The following is a 25,970-nucleotide window of genomic DNA, read 5'->3' on the forward strand; positions in this document are numbered from 1 at the left end:
ACACACACACACACACACACACACACACAGGTCATTTACCTTCTCCTTAGTCTCCCCCTCCACCCTATCCACCCTCCGTTGTAAATTCTTCTAAATTAATTTTGGATTAGTCAGAAAATCAAATCCGAAAAATGTAAGAAAACACTATTGATGAATTTTCTTTCCTTGAACTCATACATGTACTTGTTTGTTATAAAAAAATGACCTTGTGCTTTAACTGAAATGACGTAATTGGATGCAAGCCAAGAATGAACATTCAGTATGAGACCTTGTTTTGATTTTTAAAAACTCATCTCTGCCAGGCAAGTAAAAGATAAGAACTTGTTTGGGTTCATGTGTCAAGGAAATGTAGTTTCCTTTGTCAGAACAATAGCATATAGTTTTTATTCCTAGCATCAAAAAGTGTTTGTAGAAGGAGAATATGTGGCAGTGCCCACTGAAGTGGGGACACATTTCAAGCAGTACATAGTTCAGATTGACTCATTCCCTCTTTTGGAGCGAGGTCTCAATACATGCCCTCATGTCTCTCGTGACTCTGTGTTAACAGTACAATAGCTCCTTAGCCCATTGTTCACATTATCTCAGGAAGGTTAAAACAATCACATCTGTCACACATTCCTAAGTCAAAGAGATTTGGTGCTGGCCACCTGAATCAAATTAGGCCAATAAGAAACATGTACCCTCTATCTTGTAACCAAGAGCAGGTGACTTCACTGTTGGTACTGACTTTGATGCAATTAGTCATAGAAGAAATTGGTGACCATACGTCCAGGGACAAAAGCATAGAGCATAGAGTTCCCATGGCACAAGTGAATAAATGATGACTGCCAGGATTTCAGAGCATTCTTGCATTCATATATATATATATATATATATATATATATATATATATATATATATATATATTTTTATATAATCCCAGGAATCCTCATCTTTATTCTCAGAAAGGTGACCTCAACTCACTTAGTAGTAAACATGACTTGGTTAATAGCAATAGAAAACCCCCATTGTGTAACAATGTATTTAGTTAACATAACTGATCCAATTGTTCCATAGAATAGAATTAAGGGATATTCATTCCCTAAATCCCGAAAATAATCTAAAAGCAGTTAAACATATATGGTTATTATTCTTGGAATGTATTCCATATTAAGTGAACGTGCTATTATTATATATGCAGTGGGCATACCAGATAAATTAGATTTCTAGTAATTTAACATTTAGATTGATTGTGTTAGGTTTAGTTTGAGAGATTTTTGTTGTTGCTGTTGTTGTAAGGACTCTGTATTATCCTTTGATACACATATAAATATTAACTTATGTTTATTCCACTTAGAACTCCAATACAGCCACATGTGGCTGTATCTATTTATTTATTTATTTATTGCAGAATTAAGCCTATCTAGCTCAAGAAACAAAATAAATCTTAAGAAACCCATGTAAATTCAGAAAATTTCAGTGATTAATTTATTTTCTTTCACTAAATTCTTTGTGTAGAGTCCATATTATTTATTGTGTAAACAGTATCCAAGATAGTATATAATTAGAATTGAGTATAGCTGGTCAAAACACTCTTCATTAAACCCCACTTCTAACGCATTTTTCATATGAAAAACCCATATTCACTTAATATATATATATGTATAGGAAGTTAGAGTTAGAAAACAACACAGGATAGAGTTAAGCTTAGTGTACACAAATACTGAGCAAGCTCATTGTTTCTTTGTTTTTGCATTTATATCAGTCCTTGCTATATTTAGTAGTGACATTTAATGTTTGTATTAACAATATTGTTTCTGGCCATGCAGTTGCCCTGAGGAGGATGAGGAAACAGGGACAAATCGCTCTCATCTTCCCCAGACAAGTGACCTGAAACATTATTTTTATTGGGATGGATTCAAGATTGTTCTCAACCTCATAAGAATTGCCATGTTCCACTCCAAGTTATGGATCTACATTCTTTCTTCTCATTTATTTAACTTTTTTGTAAGGTCCATTGAATACCCCTTTCTTATTTTCCTGTGGGTGTTTATTTAATACTGACGACATAGTTTTCCTTATTCTCCATCAAGGAATAAATAAACTCCATCTGTCTAGATGCAGAGAAAGTGGGTGGCATTGAAGTAACTGAATCCTTAACTCTTAGAGTTGTAATGGATGTACATTGAGTTGTAATTAATGTACAACTTCAGGAAAATACAAATTTTCTGGTAAAACAACTCCCAAAGAACTAGTCTCTAAAATTGTAGTGACATAAAAACAAAAGAGTGTGAGGGACCAAATACTAAAGAATTACTATTAGGACTAAATTACTGATTTCACTGTAATTATAGTTAATAATCAAGTTCTCAGATCTTCCATGGGACAATTGGTCTATTTTGTTAGATACTACACAGGGTTTGGATATTTCAACTCTGTCTGTCCTAGAAGCACAGTTCACATTCCACTTGAATGCAGCAATGTTCTTACTGAATATTTTCTACTCCATATATCAGTCTTCTCAAATTTAGCTATGTCTTGTTTATTATTTAACAATTACCACTTAAAAATCTTTTGTCTTATTTCAGTTTCACTACCTTATCTTCCTTACATTATTTTCAGATATGCACTAAAACATTCACCATCTTTTAATGTTCTTAATAGTTTCTTAAAAGTATTTCCACTTTTTCAGTCTTCATTTATCATGTTTTTGGTTATACCATACTTCTATGGGAATATATATCATCCCATTTCACTTTTGTCATTAATACTTAAAAATCCAATTCATTTTATTGTAATTTAAATGATCATGTTGGTAACACACTATAGAATGAAGAAGAGATGAATTATGGGGAAACAGTGCATGGTTTGAAATGTGAATTAGGGACTCAATCTAATAGTCTCTGCATGTGAGTGTCCATGTGTGTGTTGGAGAAAGAAGGGGCATTCAAAAGAGGTTTAGTTTATAAGACTTAAGTACTTTCATGTTTTAAGAAGACACTAAATGGTAAAAAGTGAAATACTCAGATTTGATACTTTGCTGTTTTTGTTATAATGGTTGATGCTGGATGGCAAAATTTTGCTGAGTTTCTTTATGGGTTGGAAAGCCAGTGGAATGAATTTGGCTTTGGAAGCACTTAGATATCTGGGGATATTCAGAAACACTTTGTATGCAGATTCATTTATCAAGATGTAATTTTTGGTTTGCCATATATCATGTGAAAACATCATATTTATATAGTACCTAATGTGTGAATGAATCATGTGACATGGAAATATTTCAAGGAGATGAGAAGAAAAAAACATGAATACTAGAGAAATCTACTGTGGAAAATGGGCATTGAGGTGGAATGAAGTATTTCTACCTAATAAGGCTATATCTCACCACAAAGCAATCCATATATAAGAACAATATTCTACATTAGGTTACACATATCCAGTTTTAAGCAAATCAATAATTAGTGTCTGAATCATAATGTTTTAAAGTAGCAGTTATGATCCATTAACTATTATTCTGTAATTGCTTGCAGGGATTCTCAGAGATCCACAATCTTGATCTTCATTCCTGGAGACTTCTATTTTAAATACCATAGTATGTGGACCATTTCACAATCCATGCTTTATGCTTATGCCTAGTAGTTTCATATGAAGTAAAAGTTAAAAGTTTCATTAACAAAACTAATTTATGTAGCAAATATCTGTTGCTATTCATTTTCTTTTTTTGGTGTATGTGTGTGTGTGGGGGGGGGACGACAATGCCTTAGTGCAACTGTGGAATTCTCTCATTCTACTTAAGTTCTGGGCAATGAACTACTATCTCCAGGCTTCCTGGCAGCCATCCTTATCTGCTGAACCATCTAGGCCTTATTTAGGTATTTTAACCATACTGAGTTTGGTGGTATTTGTATTTATTCATTCTGTAGATTTTTCTTCATCCTTATGTTTCTATGACTCAGTGTATATCTTCCACACCTTCAGTGAAATTAAGGTGTGCAATTCACCTCTTTCTGTTGTAGTCCAATTCTTTTAGACATTTGGAGTTTATAGGTCGGCACACACATATTTGATATGTTGTATGTATGTACACACAGAGAAAGACTATGCTAATATATAAGATGAGGTTAGTCTTTGTAAGCACATGTTTCTAATTATGTATCTACTATACACAAGGGACAATTTTTTCACATAGAAAACCACTAGGTGGCATTACAAACTATACTGTTTAATAATGACTTGATTAAACACGTAATAAAATTTTGTTATAAAGCACCTGTATATAATTTCTTTCAGATACTCTGAGATAGGAATACTTTACCTTTATTTGGGATAGTAATAATGCAGGACTTGGTTAAAATTAGTATTCATAGAAAGTTTTATTGAAAATCTATAAAGTCGTTGAAGTATGTCATAAGACTGAAGGACAACATTTGAGGGCCATTATTCTGTTATAATTTTACTCTCCTGAGACGCCTTTAAATTCACATAGGCTCTATATTTCAAAAGCACACCTGTTTTTAATGGACACTGTCTAAAAAATGGAATAGCCACAAAAGCAGCTTAAACAAGAAAATCTTTAGAACATTTTAAATAAAAATTTGTGTGGTCACTTTGAGGGTTATGTGTTACAGGAAGATTGTTTTGTCGCCATGTGTATTTAAAAGGCTGAGACATGCAGTCTGTCTGCCTCCAACCACGAGGATGGAGCTGACACATTATGTTAGTTAGATATCTAGTGGAAGTTATTTCCTGTCTCTGATACGTCTGACTTTGATTTAGATTTTCATGGACAAATGATTTGTGCAATATCCCATATCTGCAGGATGAATATGCACTTTGTTGGAAGTCCTATGAGAGGAGATGAGAAAGTAACTTTAGAGATAAAGTGGATAGAAAAGCAGGAATATATGTTTATAAAATGAGGATTTTAAAGAAATAATGGAAATGGCAGAGCCTCACTTCACTGCTTGAGACCTGCATTGCTGCAGCTATGAGCAAGATGGGATTTAAGATGAAGGAGACAGATCAGGTATGAGCTGTACTCACAAACAAGAATTTAATGGGAAAAATACCTTGATTTGGATCTGCTGGTATAATCTGGATACTATTTTTGAAATGTCCTAGATATATACATGTGTCGTGCCTAGTTATACCAAACTTTGTAAGTTATAAATGCTACCTATATTTTGCCTAACTGATGCTGTCAGAAAGATATGTGTTTATTAGTTATTAAAAGGAATACAGAACTAGAGTTAGTTTAAACAATTCCCAGAATAAGAAATATAAACCCACATTGGTACCATTCTTCATTGTCTTAAGTGTCACACTGGAAAGTAGAGAGAGTACATAGTAGATGGTATGGTTAGGTTTTCTTCCACTTTTTTTTTAACTAAGAAATGGAATAGAGATGATAATTATGTAAATATGGACTTGTTGTAATATTAGTGCCAAACTCAGGAGACCCACTAGCAATGTACTATGACAAATGCTGAAGGATGGGGCAAGTTCTTTTCATTTAAAACTCAAGCTTGAATGTTAATCATCTGAATAGTCTCCTAGGAGAGGACAAATTCACAGCTATTCAAAACACAAAATAAAATTAAATGAAGCATCAAGAAAAACTTACCTTAAAAAGTATTGCTTTATGACTTTGAATTTATAAGAAAAAGGAAAATGAAGCAGAACAGTTCATTCCCCCAAATAAAAGGAAAAACTAACATTTGTTTTCTTTGATTAATTAAGCTAACAATTTAATGTCCATTTGACTCAGACCAGAAGCTTCAGATTATATTTTAAGTATGTTCTAATGCCATACATTCAATCTTATTCAGTGCTAGATTCTGCCATGAACTTATGTTTAGAATCCAATTCCATCTAATCTGCTCTACACCTCCCTATAGGAGCTCAGAAGGACACATGTCTCTTGATGATTTCAGGTATATTTTATTAACTACATTCCTGGTCTCACTATTGTTACTTCTTCAGCATACAAGATGGTTGCTTAAATAGCCTGCGAACACCTATTCTGTAATCCTGTACTATCTGTTTCATAAAATCCTAGGTCATTTTATTATTGAGTTTTTTATTATAAGTGGCTCTGTGTGAATATGTGCACATGAGTGTAGGTGCTATCAGAGAAGCCTGAGGCACTGGATTCCAAGGAGTTCATGCAGAAGGCAGTTGTGAGTCACCTGATGTGGGAGCTCGAGACCAAACTGGGATCCTACACAAGATGGATTACTGCTGAACCATATTTGTACCCCCACCAATGTGAATTTAACTTCTTCACATATGATAAAATCCACCTCTCCCTCACTCCCTTCCTCCCTCCATCTGCCTCTCTCTGTCCCTCTCCTTATATATGCAAACCTTATACAAAAGCTATGTTTCTCCTTGTTTTTGTAAAATCGACAAGTTTTATGTAACATATGATAGAAAAATAGTTGAAAAAGAAAAGAAAGAAAACCCCAATACATATTTAAATAAAAGAATATAAAATATTTTAAAAGTACATGATTAGTATGGGCACCAAATATATGTATCATTTAAAAGTCCATTTAAATCCACTCTCTATTTTCCTTTCTTTTAGTAAGCTTTTTATTTAAAATTACTTTTGTTCATAAAATAAGTTTTGATCACACTATTTCTTTTTTCATCTCCTCTGAGATCCTTCTCACTTCTCTACTCAAGTCCTTGATACTTTTCTCTCTCTCTCAAAAAAAAAAAAAAAACCTCAAAAACATAGAAAGTGAGGCCAACCCTGAGTGCGAACGCATTGCATCCTTGTTCCCCCTCCAGCCTCTGCCCTCTGCCTGCTGCTTAAGTGAGTCTGGGTTCTACTCTTCCCTCAACCTCCCACATCACCTCCTGCTAGGTTCTTCCTGAGCCTCCTCCTGGACAAGAGTGGACCTGCCCAGACTGGAAGGCCCATCCTGAGTCTGGACACACCCTCTGCCCTCTGCCTGCTGCCTGAGCCTGAGCCTGAGCCTCTGCCTGCCACTTGAGAGAGGGAGAGACCCCACATGTACCCACTGGAAGAAGGGATGGGAAGAAGACTGAATAAGAACACACTAAACAACAGAAAGACCAATATGACACCACCAGAATCTAGGGAATCCACACGAGCATGATTTGAAAAGCCCAATGCAGAGAATGAAGAAAAGATGGACATTAAAAATTGTCTAATGAAGATAATAGAGACCATTAAAGAGGTAACAAGAAAATTCCTTAAAGAAATAGAAGAAAAAACATGCAAAAAATACATGAAATGGAGGAAGGACAAACCAAGAAATTTCAAGAAATAAAAAAAAATCTCTAAAAGAATCTAAAGAAAGCCAAGAAAACGAAACCAAACAAGTGAAGGAAACAATTCAAACAGTTGATGGTTTGAAAGCAGAATTAGAAACAATAAGGAAAACACAGAATGAGGGGATGCTGGAAATAGAAAAGATGGGTAAATGATCAGGAACCTCTGATGTAAGCATAACTAATAGAATACAAGAGATGGAAGAGAGAATCTCAGTTGTTGAAGACTCATTAGAGGATATACAGTCATCGAGCAAGAAAATCTCAACCCCAACAAGTCCCTAACACAAAATATCTAGGAAATATGGGACACCGTGAAAAGACTAAACCTAAGAATAATAGGTATAGAAGAAGGTGAAGAAATTCAGCTCTAAGGTACAGAAAACATATGCAACAATATCATAGAAGAAAACTTCCTGAACCTAAAGAAGAACATACCTATGAAGTACAAGAAGCTTACAGAACACAAAATAGATTGGACCACAAAAAGAAGTCCCCTTGCCACATAATAATCTAAACACCAAAATTACAGAATAAACAAAACATATTAAGAGCAGCAAAAGAAAAGGCCAAGTAACATATAAAGGCAGACCCATCCGAATTACACCCGACTTCTCAATGTAAACTTTGAAAGTCCTACAAATGATAAGGAAGCATGGATGCCAGCCCAGACTACTATATATAGCAAAGCTTTCAATCACTATAAATGGAGAAAACAAGATATTCAATGAGAAAACCAAATTTAAGCAACACATATCCACAAATCCAGCCCTACAGAAATTACTGGAAGAAAAACTCCAACACAATGAAGATAACTAGGCTCAAAAAACAATAGATTTTTGTTTACCAAACACAAAAACTTTACCAAACACCACAAAAAAAGTGGGGAAATCCACACACAATAACACCAACAACAACAAATCCAAAACAAACAGAATCAACAATCAATGGTCATTGATATCCCTCAATGTTAATGGTCTTAACTTGCCTATAAAAAGATACAGGCTAACAGAATGGATACAAAGAATCAACCCTACTGCATACAAGAAACACATCTCAAATTCAAAGACAGACAGTGCCTCAGAGTAAAGGGTTGGAAAGATTTTCCAATCAGATGGAACCAAGAAACAAGCAATCCTAAAAATCTAACAAATTAAACTTCAAACAAAAATAAATAAAAAGAAATGAAGAAGGGCATTTCATACTCATCACAGGAAAGCTCCAAAAAGATGAAGTCTCAATTCTGAACACCTGTGCCCCAAATACAAAAGGCACCCACATTTGCAAATGAAATATTACTAAAGCTCAAGTCACACATAAAACCTCACAGAGTTATAGTAGGAGACTTCAACTACCTGCTGTCAACACTAGACAGGACCACCAGACATAAACTTAACAAAGAAATAAAAGAACTAACAGAAATTATGAACCAATTGGGTTTAACAGATATATATATAGAACATGCCATCTGACCACAAAAGAATATACCTTTTTTCTCAGTGTCACATGGAACTTTCTCTAAAATTGACCACATAGTCGGCAACATAGCAAACCTCCACAGATCTAAAAAAATAAATTGGAATAACCCCCTGTATCTTATCAGACCACTACATGTTAAAATTAGAATTCAACAACAACACGAATTGCAGAAACTCTACAAACTCATGGAAATTGAATAATGCACAAGTGCACCATTCCTTGGTCAAGGAAGAATTTAAAAAGAAATTAAAGACTTCCTACAATTCAATGAGAATGAAGACACAACATACCCAAACTTATGGGACAATTTGAAAGCAGTGCTAAGAGGAAAGTTCATAACACTAAATGCCCACATGAAGAAACTGGAGAATAGTCACACTAGAGAATTAACACCACAAATGAAAGCTCTAGAACAAAAGGAAGCAAACTCTCCCAAGAGGAGTAGATCCAGGAAATAACCAAACAGAGGGCTGAAATCAATAAAGTAGAAACTAGGAAAACACTACAAAGACTCAATGAAACAAAGAGTTGGTTATTGAAGAAAGTCAACAAGATAGACTAACCTTTATCCAACCTAACGAAAAGGTAGAGAGAGAGAGATCATGCTAATTAACAAAATCAGAAATGAAAAGGGGGACATAACAATGGACACTGAGGAAATCCAGAGAATCGTCAGGTCATACTTTGAAAACGTGTACTCCACAAAATTCAAAAATCTAAAGGAAATGAACAATTTTCTGGGTATATATCACTTACCAAAATTTAATCAAGAACAGATAAGCAATTTAAACAGACCTATAACCCCTAATGAAATAGAAGCAGTCATCAAAAATCTACCAACCAAAAAACCCAGGACCAGATGATTTCAGTGCAGAATTCTACCAGAAATTCATAGAAGATATAATACCACTACTTCTCAAATTGTTCCACACAATACCAGGAGAAGGGACATTGACAAGCTCCTTCTATCAGGCTACAATTACAGTGGTACCGAAGTCACACAAAGACAACAAAAAATAGAATTACAGACCAAAATCCCTCATGAACATTGATGCAAAAATATTCAATAAAATATTGGCAAATTGAATACAAAAATACATCAGAGAAATCATCCACCATGATTGTCGTGTCTATCTGGACCAGCAAGAGAAACACAACCACGACTCTTCTTCAAGCAGTTTATTCAGAAACCTTGCACATCAGCTTCTCTCTCTTCCAGCCCCCACAAGCCCATAAGTAGATGCTCAGTGCCCAATCAGCTCATGCCATCTTGCAATCCCAGATAGGCCACAGAAGGAGGAAGCGCGCCAGATGCCTCAAGCACTTCCAAATAAGGCTTGTTTACACCTAAGCTCTGACTACCTGGCATCCAGCCAGGCGCCATCTTAGGGCTGTGGCTCTCCGCACATGATCAAGTTGGCTTTATCCCCGGAATGCAGGGATGTTTCAACATAAGGAAATCCACCAATGAAATCCACCATATAAACAAACTGAAAAAGAAAAACCACAAGATCATCTCGCTAGATATTGATAAGGCCTTTGACAAAATCCAACATCCTTTCATGATAAAGGTCTTGGAGAAATCAGGACTAACTGGAACATACCTAAACATGATAAAAGCAATATACACCAAACCAGCAGCCAACATCAAACTAAATGGAGAGAAACTGAAGGCAATTCCTCTAAATTCAGGAACAAGACAAGATGTCCACTCTCTCCATATCTCTTCAATATTGTACTGGAAGTACTAGCTAGAGCAATAAGACAACAAAAAGAGATCAAGGGGATACAAATTGGAAAGGAGGAAGTCAAACTTTTACTATTTGCAGATGATGTAATAGTCTACATAAGTCACCCGAAAAACTCTACCAGGGAGTTGCTACAATTGATAAAGGTTCAGCAATGTGGCAGGATACAACATTAAATTAAAAAAAAAAAAAAACAGTAGCCCTATTATACAGAAGTTAAATGTGCTGAGAAAGAAATCAGAGAAAAATCACCCTTTACAATAGCAACTAACAACATAAAGTATCTTGGAGTAACACTAATCAAAAATGAGAAAGACCTGTATAGTAAGAACTTTGAGTCTTTAAAGAAAGAAAATTTAAAAATGTTTTATTTTTTTTAAATTTAACCAGAAAATGGAAGGATCTCCCATGCTATTGGATAGGTAGGATCAACATAGTAAAAATGGCAATCTTGTCAAAAGCAATCTATAGATTCATTGCAATTGCCATCAAAATCCCAAAACAATTCTCCACAGACCTTGAAAGAAAAATTCTCAACTTCATATGGAAAAACAAAGAAACCAGGATAGCCGAAACAACCCTGCACAATAAAGGAACTTCCAGAGGCATCACCATCCCTGGCTTCAAGCTCTGTTATAGAGTCATAGTCCTGAAAACAGATTGCTAGTGGAACAAAAATAGACAGGTTGACCAATGGAATCGAATTGAAAACCCTTATATTAACCCATACACCTATAAAAACCTGATTTTTTGACAAAGAAGCTAATGTTATACAATGGAAAGAAGAAAGCATCTTCAACAAATGGTGTTGGCATAACTGCATTTGGACATGTAGAAGATTGCAGTTAAAGCCATATCTATCACCAGGCACAAAACTTAAATCCAAATGGATCAAAGACATCAACATGAATTTAGCCACATTGAACCTCCTATAAGAGAAGGTGGTGATACCCTTGAACAAATTGTTACAGGAGACCACTTTCTGAACATAACACCGTAGCACAAACATTGAGATCCACAATTAATAAATGGGACCTCCTGAAACTGAGACGCTTCTGCAAAGCAAAGGACACAGCAAGGCAAAACACCAACCCAAAGATTGGGAAAAGATATTCACCAACCCCACATCTGACATAAGGCTGATGACCAAAATATTCAATGAGCTCAAGAAGCTAGCACCAAAACACCAAACAATGCAATTAAAAGGTGGAGTGCAGAACTAAAAAGAGAATTCTCAACAGAGGAATCCAAAATGGCTGAAAGATACTTGAGAAAATGCTCAACATCCTTAGCCATCAGGGAAATGAAACTCAAAACCACTCTGAGATACCAACTCACTCCTGTCAGAGTGGCTAAAATTAATAACACCAATGACAATCAGTGCTGGAGAGGATATGGAGAAAAAGGAACACTCCTCCATTGCTGGTGGGAAATCAAACTTGTACAACCACTTTGGAAATCAGTATGGTGATTTCTCAGGAAAATGGGAGTCTAGCTCAAGATCCAGCAATTCCTCTCCTGGGCATATACCCAAAGTATGCACACTCATACAATAAGGACATATTATTCAACTATGTTCAGAGCAGCATTATTTGTAATAACTATAACCTGGAAGCAACCTAGATGCCCCTTAACTTAAGAATGGATAGAGAAAATGTGGTACATTTACACAATGGAGTACTACTCAGCAGAAAAAAAAATGGAATCTTGAATCTCACAGGCAATTGGATGGAACTAGAAGAAACCATCCTGAGTGAGGCAACCCAATCACAAAAGATAAACATGGTATGTACTCCCTCATTTTTGATTTCTAGACATAGAGAAAAGGATCACTAGTCTACAATCCATACTACCAGAGGAAACAAGGAGGACCCCAAGAGAAGATTGAATAGTCCCTTGATGAATGTGATGGGGACAAGAACCCCTGACCCAAGTGGGAGCCCGGGGGCAGGGAGAGGAAAGACAGCCTTCATCCTGTTGCTGTTAGAAGCAGAAGCAGACACCCACAACTAAGCCCTGAATCACACTGCTGGAATTCACATGTGAAGAGGGAGAAGGGATGAGCAAAGGAGCCAAGATGGGGCTGGAGAGACCTGCAGAAACAGTGGACCTGACCTACTGATAGCATGGAGACCCTTGTCATTAACCTGGGGAAACCACATTGGACCAAACCAAGCCCTCTGAATGTGGGTGCCAGCTAGAAGGCCAAGACAGTCTATGGGATCTCTAATGGTGGAGCCAGTCTTTATCCCTAGAGCACAGTGGACTTTCGGAGCCCATTCCCTATAGAGGGATACTATTGCAGCCAAGATACAGCAAGGAGGGCCTAGGCCCTCCCCCAAATGATTTGACAGACTTTGATGGTCCCTGGTGGGAGGCCTCACTGTCCCGGGGAATGAGTTGGGGGGTGGGTTTGGGGTGGTCGGGAACATGGGAGGATGGGGGGGAGAGGGAATGGGGGTGGATATGTAAATTTGAGAAGTAATTAATGAATAAATAAGAGAAATGGCAGCATTTGAAGCAACTCCAGTGATACCAAAATTGATGCATGTTATATGATATTTTAATCCCAGATGTGTATAGCATGCCCTCGGTCACATGTGTTTTTCCCCAATGATATTCTTTCCACTCCATGAATTTTCCATACTCAGTAATAGTATATAATTTAAACTTACAATGAAGTTATCGAAACAGAGTCTCTATTTGTTTCTGCCTCCTCTTTACTTGTGAATAAAGAAGCACCACTGTTTAATTATAAAAAAAGACCCATAGAAAATGAAAACAAAAACAAAAAAAACTAGCCAAAAATGCAGAAACAAAAATAAAATTAAACAAAGTGCATGCACTTATATATAAAGAAAGAGAAGTAAAATGGAGTGTGTTTTATCTTGACCAACTCTCCCTGGACATAGCGCCTGTCGTGGAATATGGATAATGTACCCTGTGTCAATCCACTAAAGGGTGAATATTTCCCATCTTCATATAAACATTTAGTTCAATACTGTAGCTAGATAAATGCCTTACAGGAAAAATACAGGTCAGTTGTTCTTAGGAAACTAATGTAAAAATACATGTCAAAATGTTTACAACTGAGTTCTGTGATGTGCTTGGATAATTATATGCTGTGACCAAATGAGAGTTATCCAGAATATGTGACTTTTCAATGATTGAAATCAACTGAGGTGTTTCACTAAAGCAATAGCCTAAAAGTAGTATCATATGGTCACCCAAGTAAATACATTTTTTAATAAATTCCTAATCTGTTCCATGATAGAAATTTGTGATTCAAGAATAGGCAAGAATGTCCCATTCTGGGTAAATAAATTCTTCAAAATCTACAATTAACCTCATATTGGAGGGTGAGAAACTGTAGGAATTCCAATTGATATCAGAAGACAACCAGGTACTAATACCACCACTCTTTTGAAATGCTTCAGGAACAACTTTAGAACAGTAAATGAGAAAATGCATATAAATTGGTCAAAAGGAATAACATTGCCTATGTTGAAACATAGTATCACTGTCTACATAGACAATGTAAAGAATGCACAGACACACCAAAAGCAGTCCTATTATTCATCAACTACAGAAAAGTGAAAGGATACAAACCACATCAATGTGAATCGTTTCCTCTGTAGGAACCTAAGCAATACCACAACTCACCCATCAAGAAGGGGTAAAGAATAAATCCATATTTATGCAGTAAATTATAAATGCATACCAACACAAGCAATCAAATTATGGAGTGGTTGTACCTAATCTACATTGGAGCTTTTAGGTTTATTTATGCAAAGCCTCTATATACAAGTTTAGTATGAAAAGAGATTTTGTTTTTTGCTAGTTGAACATATCCTGTAATGAGTTACCTTCTGTCACTTTATTTTGGTACCAGTGTTTACACAATTGGTATTAATGTTAACCTGACCACTAGTTATAACAATAATATATATCTATAACTGTGTGGCTTTATTTTGCTTTACTCTGATGATAACAAGTATCTTATTGCTACACTTTATATAAGGCAATTATCAAGTTTTCATACAGAATATTTCCATTTTTCTGAAACTCTGATGCTATAAATTGTTTCCAAGAACTGGTATACATAAAAACAATATAGCTGGTTTTCAACTTATTTCATCACAAATTTCTTATAATTCATGTCATTTGTACCTTATATTTACAGTTTTCCCTGTATGCAGGAAAATATTCCAATTTGTAATTATTATGCACACTTTTGTGTGTATGCTAATTCTGTCAGCATCTCTGTCTGTAGAATGGTCCAGAGAATAGCTCACCATTTATGCCCCCCAAAGCAGCTTTGTATTCTGAGATCCATTTAAGTAAACATCTTTTCATTGGATTTTCATAATTTTTAAATAAATAAGTTTATTTAAAAAATTAAAAAGTAGGGAACAGATAAAATGATGTTAACTGTGACAAAAACCACACAAAGTATGTACTGAAAGATCTTCACCATTATGCCATCCTGGGGAGTGATTAATAAGAAATTCATTTGTTTTCTTAGGAAATACACAAAAGGTGTCTGGGCTGCTCTTTGTTCTTTGTATTCTGATTATGGAGAATTGCTGTCAGAACTGAGAAAGTAAGGGGAAGCTGACTAGTGCTTCCAAAATTTCTCAAAGTCAATACTGATGTCTAAGACTGGGATGAGCAGGGACAGGGTGCAATCTGAGTCTGTGCCAGCTCTTCCTCACAATGAGAAAAGGTATCCAGAGAATCCAATCAATGTTCCCATCATCTTGCAGTAATAGAACCTCTCTATGCACATTATTGCTCTCTGTAGTTTCATTGACCTGTTGTCAACCTTAATCTAAAACTGTCAGTTTTTATCTTGAATCAAGAGAAAGCACTGCCACAAAAATTCATTATATTATGTTGTTAGTTATTTTTATTTTTCCTTTTATTGAAAGCAGGTTATTTTGTCATATAATATATCCTGACTATGGTTTCCCTTACTCCACTTCTCCCAGTTCCTCTCAACCTTCCCTACCATATGGATCCACCCACTTTCTGTCTCTCATTTTCTAATTAGAAATCAACCTCCTAAGGAATACTAATAAAATATAATAATAGGATAAAACAAAAACAAGCACATTGGAATAAGACTAAACAAACAAACAGAAGGAAAAGAGCCCAAGAGAAGGCTCAAGAGAAAGAAACCCACTTACAATCACACTCAGGAATCCCAAAAAACAATAAGTTGAAAGTTATAATTTATAACTTTCATAAGAATTGTAGGGTTAACAAAAGAAAAAACTATGTAAAAATAAAATAAATTCAAAACTGAAAATAATAAGATGAAATTAAAAAAAGAGAAACCCTGACAGGATATTATGAGACAAGGAACCTCCAAATGAAGTGTTTTGTTGTTGCTATTGTCCATCTACTTCTGGGGTTGCAACCTATCCTTAAGAATAATTTGTTTCCCTAGTGAGATGGCCTTGAAGGAAACCATATTTTTATTTTCAAGTGGTTCTGAGACAGGGATGAAGGCATGTGTCCACTTCTTTCAGCTTTAGAATTCATCTGGTATTGACTCATGCAGGTCCTGTGCATGCTGCCCCAGTCTCTCAGAGTTCATATGTGCATCAATCTTGTTGATACAGAGTGTCTCATTTGCAGAAGGTTCTCCTTTCCCTATGTCACTTTCAACCTCTTCTATAGGGTTCCCAGAGTAAAAAAGGAGGGATTGGATGGAGATATTCCTTCCAGAGCTGGATGTTCTGAGGTCTTTCTCTAGGATTATTGTCTGGCATTGGTTACTTGTATTTGTTCGCATCTGCTGCAGGAGAAAGATTCTCTGATGATGGCTGAGCAAGGGAGTCATTTATTTTTTGGCTTTGATTTTATATTTACATTCATATATTGTGAAATACATTGTATGGAACTATAGCCATTAAAATGTCCCATTCATGCTGTTTAATGACATTTCTTTTTTTTCCTTTTCTCAATTTTTTAATTTAAATTAGAAACGAGATTGTTTTCCATGTCAATCCCACTTCCCTTTCCCTCCCCTCTTCCCCTGCCCCCACTAACATCCACCTATCTTATACCCTTTCTGCTCCCCAGGGATGGTGAAGCCTTCCATGGGAGAATCTTCGGAGTCTGTCATATCCTGTGGAGCAGGGCCTAGGCCCTTCCCCATGTGCTAGACTGAGAGAGTATCCCTCTATGTGGAATGGGTTCCCAAAGTCCATTCGTGTGCTAAGCATAAATTCTGATCTACTACCAGGGGCCCCATAGATTTCCGAAGCATCCTCAAGAATACCCATGTTCAAGGGGTCTGGATCAGTCCTATGCTGCTTTTCTACTTATCAGTCTGGAGTCCATAAGCTACCCATTGTTCAGGTCAGCTATTTCTGTGGGTTTCACCAGCATAGTCTTGAACCCTTTGCTCATCACCTCTCCCTCTCTGCAACTGAATTCCAATTCTGTTCAGTGTTTAGCTGTGGGTGTCTGCTTCTACTTCCATCAGCTGCTGGGTTATTCTCTGATTTCTTTCTCAGCTCACTTCTCATCTGTATATAGTAGGGCTACTGGTTTTTTTTAGTTAATCTTGTGTCCTGCCACTTTGCTGAAGGTGTTTATAAGCTGTAGGAGTTCCCTGGTAGGGTTTTTCAGGCCATTTATGTAAAATATCATATCATCTGCAAATAGTGAAAGTTTGACTTCTTCCTTTCCAATTTGTATCCCCTTGATCTCCTTTTTGTTGTCTTACTGCTCTAGCTAGAACTTCAAGGACAATATTGAAGAGATATGGAGAGAGTGAACAGCCTTGTCTTGTTCCTAATTTTAGAGGAATTGAGTTGACTTTCTCTCCATTTAGTTTGATGTCAGCTGCTATTTTACTGTATATTGCTTTTATTATGTTCAGGAAGCCCACCTATACACAGACAACAAATGGGCTGAGAAAGAAATCAGAGAAACATCACCCTTTACAACAGCCACAAACAACAAAAAAAATCTTGGGATAACACTAACCAAACAAGTGAAAGACCTGTATAACAAGAACTTCGAGTCTTTAAAGAAAGAAATTAAAGAAGATACCAGAAAATGGAAAGATCTCCCATGCTACTGGATAGGTAGGATCAACATAGTAAAAATGGAGATCTTGCCAAAAGCAATCTACCGATTCAATGCAATCCCCATCAAATACTGGCACAATTCTTCACAGACCTTGAAAAGTCATTAGGAGTCATTTTATTGCTAATTTTGTTGTTCTTTTCTTTTTGCTGTTTTTGGGGGGGTTGTTGTTTTTTTGTTTGGTTGTTTTTGGAAAAATAATATTTGGTTTTACCCTGTATCTTTAGGGTATCTACTCTCAGGTTCTTGGCCACCCAGAGTCAAGTCTGGGATTCCTCTTACAGAGTGGGCCTTTACTCAAATGAGATATTGGTTGATTCCCCCCACAAATATTGTGCCACAGTTTTACTGGCATATTTTTAAGGAAAAATACTATTGTAGATCAAAGTGTTTGTGCCTGGGATGGCATTTATGTTTGTCCTCAGAGCATGCAGAGTACCTTCCTGTACTAAAGAGGTTAGAACATAGGGATGAAGGCTCTATGAAGGAAGCAGATTGAGTTTTATAAGTTCAATGAGTTGTGCTGATAATGTCTTCAGCAGCAATAAGGCTAGTGACAGTCACTTTGTAGAGAGTAACATAGTCTTTAACAAAAGCCAGTGTTTTCGGGGGCTTCCCATGGGAACCCTTTGGTCAACATCATAATTATATGCAACCCAATCCCAGGCCTAGAAGCTTTATTCAGTGACAAGAGATGTCTAGGTATAACTCTGTATCCCCCATTATTTGGCAGTTTCAGTTAGATTGCCTTCATCTATCTTGATAATTTAGGAAGCTTCTACTGTATTACCTTTCATGCTTCCCTTAAAATTGCCTTGAGTTTTAGTTGTGACTTTCTGTGATGCCTCCCTGTGCTCCTTCTTCCTCCCCATCCCCACTTGACTCTCCAATTCCACTCCCCCACTGAGAAGTCAGGTGTTATTCTATAGGTCTGCATATATGTTATTTCGTCTTTTCCCCTAAAGCTTTTAATATTCTTTCATTGTTCCATATGTTTATTGTTTTAATTATTATGTGCCAAGGGGAATATTTTTCTGGTCCAGTCTATTTGGTGTTCTGTATGCTTCTCATACCTCGATAGGCATTTCCTTAACTAGAGAAATTTTCTTCTATGATTTTGTTGGAAAATATTTTCTGTGAAAAAAAGAGAAAGTATTTTCTGTGGCTTTGGCCTTGGTTTCTTTTCCTTCCTCTATTCCTATTATTCTTAGATTTGGCCTTTTCAAAGTTTTCTAGATTTTCTGGATGTTTTGTGCCAAATATTTCTGCTTAGATTTAACATTTTCTTTTATCTAAGTGTCTATTTCTTCTACCATGTCTTCAATGATTCAGATTTTTCTCTCCTATCTCTTGTATACTGTAGGTGATTCTCACCTCTGAAGATTCTGTATAAGTTCACAAATTTTTCATTTCCAGATTTACCTCAGTTTGGATTTTCTTTATTGATACTATTTTACTTTCAGTTATTGAGCTGCTTTGTTCATTTCCTTCCACTGTTAGTGTTTTCATGGCTTCCGTTAAGGCATACTTTCATTTCCTCTTTAGGGATAACTATGTTATCCAGGAAGGCTATTTTAGGTCTGTGTCTTGTGTGTCAGCTATGTTAAAATACTCATGATCTGCTTTGGTAGGGTTGCTTTGCTCTAGTACGTCTGTTGCCCTTGATATTATTGATTTGGTATATTAAGTTCAAGTCTAGGCATCTGGGTTTTGGAAGATTGTAATTCTAGGTACTGATATGTGGTCTTTGTTTGATTGGCACTCTTTTTCTTTGGTTTCTGTACTCCTCTTTGGTTAAGAGTGTGATGACTGTGTGTTACCTGATAAGAAATTCTTCTGGGATCCTGATATGTGTGACAACTGGGGGTTCTGGGTAAAATGCTTGCTCTAGGAATTGGGAGCTGGAGGTATTCTGGGGATGCCTGATAGAGTCCACAGAAGATAGGAAAGTGGGATGCTCAGTCATACCTGCTTAGTTTCCTAGAATGTATGCAGAGAGTGAGGAAAGGCCACATAGGTAGTCTGCTGCAGAGCTGGGAATGAGACTGGGGCATTAGATATGGAGGAAAGGAAGGGAATGGAGATAGGAAGTTTTCCTTGCTACTATGACAGGCTTGACTGGCAGGTTCCCAGAGAAATATCTGCTGGATTTGGAGCTGGGATAACAGAATGAGTGGTGGGGGAGTGAAAGAAAAGAGGATCTTTGTAATCTATTGAACATGGGCAGGGAGGAGAGGGAGGCAGCAACAGCAAGAAGTCTCCTAGAACTGAGGATGAGATTGGGATAATGGACTGGAGGAGAGTAGGAATAGGTGAAGATTTGCTTTTGCTTACCTGCTTCCTTTGCAAAAGTGCCCTGAAGGTTCCCAAGGAATATCTGCTTGAATTGAATATAATGGAATGAGTGAGAGAAAAATATTTGGAAAAGAGCTGGTTGATCTACAAGCAGTGGAGACAGAGAAAAAGGGAAGGCCACAACAGGATTTGTCTTCTAAAGAGCTGGGAATGAGAGTGGGGGACTGGATTTGGAGGAGTGGGTAGAGAGGGGATGATGTGCAGTCAGCCTATGGGTTTCCCTGTTCAGAGTGATTTCATGAATTTTAAGATCCCTATTCTGAGAATATATGTATCTTTTCAAGTAGTCATATTAGCAGGAATGACTGTATATTTTTACAATTAAACTCATCAAAGATAAATCTCTCATTTGCAACTTTATTTATTCTTTGGAAAGGAAAGAAAATCTACCCAAAATGTAATGGAACTTACAGTGATACAGATGACACAAAATGGTTGAGATTTCTTACTTTTGGTAATGTGTAAAAGAAAACATGTTTGTCTCAGAAATCAAACTGGGTTAGGTTTATTAAATTACTTCCGATGATGACATTAGGTTTTAGTTGATTTCACCAGAAATTATGGTAGGACTAATGTAAGCACTCACCATTTATGACTACAACAAAGAGAGACAAGATGAATCCTACAATTTGTTCAATGTAGTCACAGCAGAGGGACTAGAACATTTAGGGTTCCATAAGAGGTTCATGTTTTGGTTTTATTTTTGTTTCTAATTTGAGACAAGGTATTATCCCTATGTATCCCGAGCTGCTTATGTAGAGAAGGTTGATCTCAAAAGATCTGCCTTCTGCTGCCTCCAATGTTCTGGAATTAAAGGTATTCATCATCTCACCTAGCTAGTTTTCTATATCCAGCTGATGATAGTGACTGTAGCAGGACCCAGTTTGTAAGAATATCCTAGACTTAATATAAAATATCTATGTATTCATATTATCCAAAGAGAAAGCATACAGCTTTAAATATAATATCATGGAGTTAACATTTAAACATATTTACTTGTTTTCATAATGATGACACATTAATTTTTGAAACCAAACAATTTTTAATTGTGCATGCTTTGTTTGCTTTTCCAACATATGCTAAAATGAACTGTTGAAAGAGGAGCATAAATTCGGTCTTTAGAATGAGTTTTATGTTCTTAAATTGGCTCATTAAATGTAAAAATAATAAAACAATTAAGTTGGGTGCTGAATTTTAAAGTAAAAAGACAAGATGTCTCTAAAAATAATTTAATTTCATATAAAAATAAATCCCTTTGTAACATTTTCTGTCCAGGTAAAATTCTGATTACAGATTTAAATTCCTTCAAAGTTTTCTTTATTTACTTACAACTCTGTTATTTAAAACCATTCTTTTTGTTGTGGCTCCTGTTTTACATGTATAGAACAAGTTAGTTGGCAAATAAAAGTTGAACATATTAAAGATATAAAATATAATGATTTGGGATAGAGATAGGTTTGCCTTGTGAAATAGAAGCAGAAACTATTCAACAAATCACCATCAATATATCCTCAAGAATTATTCAACTAACATGTGCTCTGTGGCTTGGCTTTGATTCATTCCATTTCCTGATGCAGCCTCCTCAGGAATCTACACATGATTCTTTTTCTATGAGTTCACCTGTTAAAATCTACATACTAAGAAAATAACACTCTGACTCTTTCTGTGTTGGGATTTACTTACTGTATCTTCCAGTTTCATGTTTGTTGTCAAAACTGTCAGACATTTCTTCCTTGATAGTATATGTTATAATACATTTTTCTCCATTTTTCCAGAAAAGCACTTTATGGTGATTATCTGCATTTCTTGAACAGTTCTGCAATGAACATGGATGTTCTGAATCTACTTCCAGTTACCACTTTATTCTTCTTTGCTGGATACATGCTAGGTAAGCTTGATATAGTTTTGTTTCTCATTTTTTTAGACACATCCACTTTGTTTGTTGTGGTGGCTACACCTGTGTCTTTTTCTACCAACAAACAAGTGTTTCATGATTCAAAACTTCCATCAAATCACTTTTATTATTTATTAAAATATAGTTTGTTTACATATTATTATTTGTGTGTGTGTGGTTGTGTGTGTGTGTGTGTGTGTGTGTGTGTGTGTGTGTGTGTGTGTGTGTGTTGTGTAGTATTTGTACCACAGTGAATGTGTAATGATAATTTGGCAAAGTTACTTCTTCCATTTCATTGTGTTGGGATTGAGCTGATGTGATCATGCTTGATGGGGAGTACCTTTACATCCTAGGCCATATTCTCATCATTTCTTAGGACATATTCTGTTATGAATGAACTTTCAGTTTGTATTTAAATAGTGAGTGATATTAATCACACCTTTTGCCATTCACTCTTTGTTCACATTGTTTAGGAAAGTGGATTTTTAGAGTCTTTACTGACTTTTTTATTATGTATTTTTTATAGATACATTTTTGCTGCTAAGGTATGTTTGTTTCATCATATATTTTAGGTATCAACCTCTTATCAAAGAAATGATTTACAAATATCTTGTCTCATTCTGAAAGTTATCTTTTAAATTTTTGTTCACCCCGTTGCTTTTATATAAATCTTTTTTGTTTCTGATATCATCAATTTATTATTTGCTTGGATACTTGGTTCCTACCTGAAGCATGATTACCAGTAGCATCAAAAAACTTTATTTTTATTTTTCTTCTAGGAGTTTCACATTCTCTGCCCTGTCATGAAATCTTGATTTACTTCAACTTAGATTTTACAGAGTTTTAAATGGTGATTCTCAACCCATGGGCTAAGACCTATTTGTCAAACCTCTATTTCCGAAAGTATTTTAAGTTACTACTCATAACTACAGCATAACTACTGTTCTCAAGTAGCAACAGAAATAATCTTATAGTTGGGGGCTTGCCATAACATGAAAAACAGTATTAAAGGGTCTCAACATTTGGTGGGTTGTGAGCTTGCAAGGTAAAAGCACACGGATCTCTGTGAGTTGAAGGCCAGATTGGTATACAGAGTAAGTTCCATGACGGCCAGTGTTACATAGAGAAACTCTATCTTGAAAATCCAAAAGGGAGAAGGAGAGGGAGAGGGAGAGGGAGAGGGAGAGGGAGAGGGAGAGGAGAGGGAGAGGGAGAGGGAGAGGGAGAGGGAGAGGAGAGGAGAGAGAGAGAGAGAGAGAGAGAGGAGAGAAGAGAGAGAGAGAGAGAGAGAGAGAGAGAGAGAGAGAGAGAGAGAGAGAGAGAGAGAGAGAGAGACTACTAGTTTAAAAGAAGACTTCAAAAATTCTTCTTTGGCATAGGCCTGACTATGTTTCCTGGGGCCATCTCTTGAAGAGGATTTTCTTTTGCCATTTGGTGTAGTTAGCACAAGACCAATACATTTGATCCTACAGGTATGTGTACATTTTGTAGTCTCTATGGATCTACTTCTATATGCATCTGTTTTCCAACCATTATAACTACATGATTTTCAATGCAGGTTGAAATTAGAGAGTGTGATCACTCCCACTGTGTTTCTTTTCCTCCAAATTGGTTTTTAATGTTTAAGATTTTGTGGTTGTACCCAAATTTTAGTTTCTTTATTTTTGTTAAAACTCTATTTCCAATAAATAAAGCAACTGAACTTTTATAATAATTGGAAGAAAATATAATTATGATGATAAAGGGTACAACTCATTAAGATAAAATAACAATTGTGAATATAAATATATACATATTCAACATTGGATAAATAAGTTAAAATATATTAATTAACTGAATTAAAAGGAGATTTATTCGTGGATGATATTAGGGAAATCCAGTATTCCACCTTAAACAATGGGCAGTATCTAAAAATATTAAGGGGATATTATATTTCATTTTCATCACAACCCAAATAGACAACACTTTGCAAAAACATTCTAGGAAACATACAAATTTTTTCTTTGTTGTGTTTTTGTTTTTTGAAACAGGATTTCTCTGTGTAGTCCTTGCTGTCTTGGAACTCTGTAGACCAGTGCAAAAGAAACTGCTGACCAACATACCTAAGCCACAGTAGCTCTGTACCCGGTGCCCAGACCAGTCTGCATGAGCATGCACTTGTGCAGCAGGCACTTCCTTCCTGGGCCAAGCCTGCCTCTATGCCCAGAGACTGCTGATCATGGATAGCAATGACAAAAGGACAACACAACAGAGTCAGCCACCTGAGACACTGGGACCTTGGGAGGGAGTATAAAGGCAGGCCTAACTTCTTTAATAAATGAGTCTGTGTCGGCAGCATGCTCTACTATCACTGACTTCCAGTGGCTGAGTCATTTGTGTTGTGTCTTCTCATCCCCTCCCGAAAGGGGTTTATGAGCAGGGTCACCTACAACAAACCAGACTAGCCTCGAACTCATAGAGATCTGTCTGCTGCTGACTCTCAATTGCTGGGATTAAAGGCATGCACCACTACCACCTGGTAACATTTTTTTAAAAAAAATATGGATCATTCACTTAATTTCTGTGTGGAAAATACATTCAAGAAATCAGGCACTAGGGAAATGTCCAGAGATCTACAAGGATGAAACCAACTAACCATCTAAGCAACAGTGCAGAGGCTACCTTAAATGTCCTCCCCTGATAATGAGATTGGTGACACTAATTTATATGCCATCCTAGAGCCTTCATCCAACAGCTGATGGAAGTAGGAGAAGACACCCACAGCTAAACACTGAACTGAACTGGAATCCAGTTGCAGAGAAGTAGGAGTGATGAGCAAAGAGGTCCAGACCAGGCTGGTAAAACCCACAGAAACAGCTGACCTGAGCAATGGGGAACACTTGGCCCCCAGACTGATCACTGGGAAAATAGCATGGAACTGATGCAGACCCCATGATTGTGGGTTTCACTGAGGAGGCCTCGAAAACCTATAGGGCCTCTTGTAGTAAGTAGATCAGCACTTATCCCTAGCACAGGAATGGAATTTGGAAGCCCATTTCACATAGTAGGATACTCCCTCAGCCTAGACACATGGGAGAGGGCCTAGTCCCTATCTGAAAGGATATGACAGACTCTGAAGACCCCCCCAGAAGGCCACACTCTCTCTGGGGAGCAGAAATGGTATTGGATAGGTAGGGTGTTAGTGGGGGCCAGGGGAGAAGGGGAGGGAGAGGGAACTGGGATTGGCATGTAAAACATTCTTGTTTGTAATTTAAATAAGACAATGGAAAGAACGAAATAAAAAATTTAGGACAAATTTTGATCTTGGTATTTTAGAAACATCCTCTGATATGAGTATACTCCAGGTCAAAACCAAATACAACATACTTAAAATAATGTATGTAGGTTATATAGCCCCTCAGAAAATCATTTACATTATAAAATCACCATTTTCAATATAAAATGTAACTTTTATGTATTATGTATGTTATATAAAGTGTAACAGTATTTGATAGAGAACAATTTAGTGGGATTAGTTTGGTCTTGTTAGAAATAGTCTGTTACAGGGAAATCAGTCCAAATGTCAAGAAGTTTCACAGCTTATTTTTGTTCTATTTTTATTTTTAAAGAATATTAATTATTTTTCTGTGCTTATAAATTGAAGTAAAGTATCCAGTAAGCATTTAGAGTTAAGTTACTTATATGAGGTAAGAAAAGTAATTATTTCATAGTCTTCGAAACTAATTTATGATTGCCTAAGAAAGGTTGAATGCACATAGTGATGTCTTGTAAGCTGGTGTTAACCTGACCTTGACCGGACACACCGCATTTCTTGAAAGTAATATAATATTGTTGGTAAATGGTGATAATGAGATCACACACTTGGAGGGCCCTAGGAAGGAAGAACAGTTAAGATCTCCTGAGTAAACTTGGAGGAGGATACAAGGGAGGGGAGTGGGGATGGGAAGATGTGGGATCAAGATACTTCCATCATGTGAAATTTGGAGACCAGAAATAGAGAATAGAGTGATGTGTGTGCATGTGTGCAGGTATATGTATATACTTGAGTGTGTACTTGTATTTATTTATCTTTTTTTATTATACAGATTTTTATTTAAATTCTTTAATTA

At 36.3% G+C, this 25,970-nt stretch overlaps 1 long non-coding RNA gene across 4 annotated transcripts in view; it reads left to right on the forward strand.

Moving 5' to 3' along the window:
• LOC103161883 overlaps positions 1 to 24,211 on the forward strand; it is an 81,241-nt gene extending 57,030 nt beyond the window's left edge. For 2 of the 4 annotated variants that reach the window (XR_004771787.1, XR_003480967.2), the window contains 3 exons: positions 21,743 to 21,855; positions 23,241 to 23,333; positions 23,892 to 24,211. This is a non-coding gene — a long non-coding RNA (uncharacterized LOC103161883). Of the gene's footprint in view, positions 1 to 3,509; positions 3,572 to 21,742; positions 21,856 to 22,387; positions 22,407 to 23,240; positions 23,334 to 23,891 lie in introns of all 4 variants that reach the window. The other 2 variants (XR_003480969.2, XR_003480968.2) reach the window with 2 other exon arrangements.
• The last annotated feature ends 1,759 nt before the right edge of the window (positions 24,212 to 25,970 follow it).

The sequence above is a fragment of the Cricetulus griseus genome, assembly GCF_003668045.3.
Source record: "Cricetulus griseus strain 17A/GY chromosome 1 unlocalized genomic scaffold, alternate assembly CriGri-PICRH-1.0 chr1_0, whole genome shotgun sequence".
NCBI lineage: Eukaryota > Metazoa > Chordata > Mammalia > Rodentia > Cricetidae > Cricetulus > Cricetulus griseus.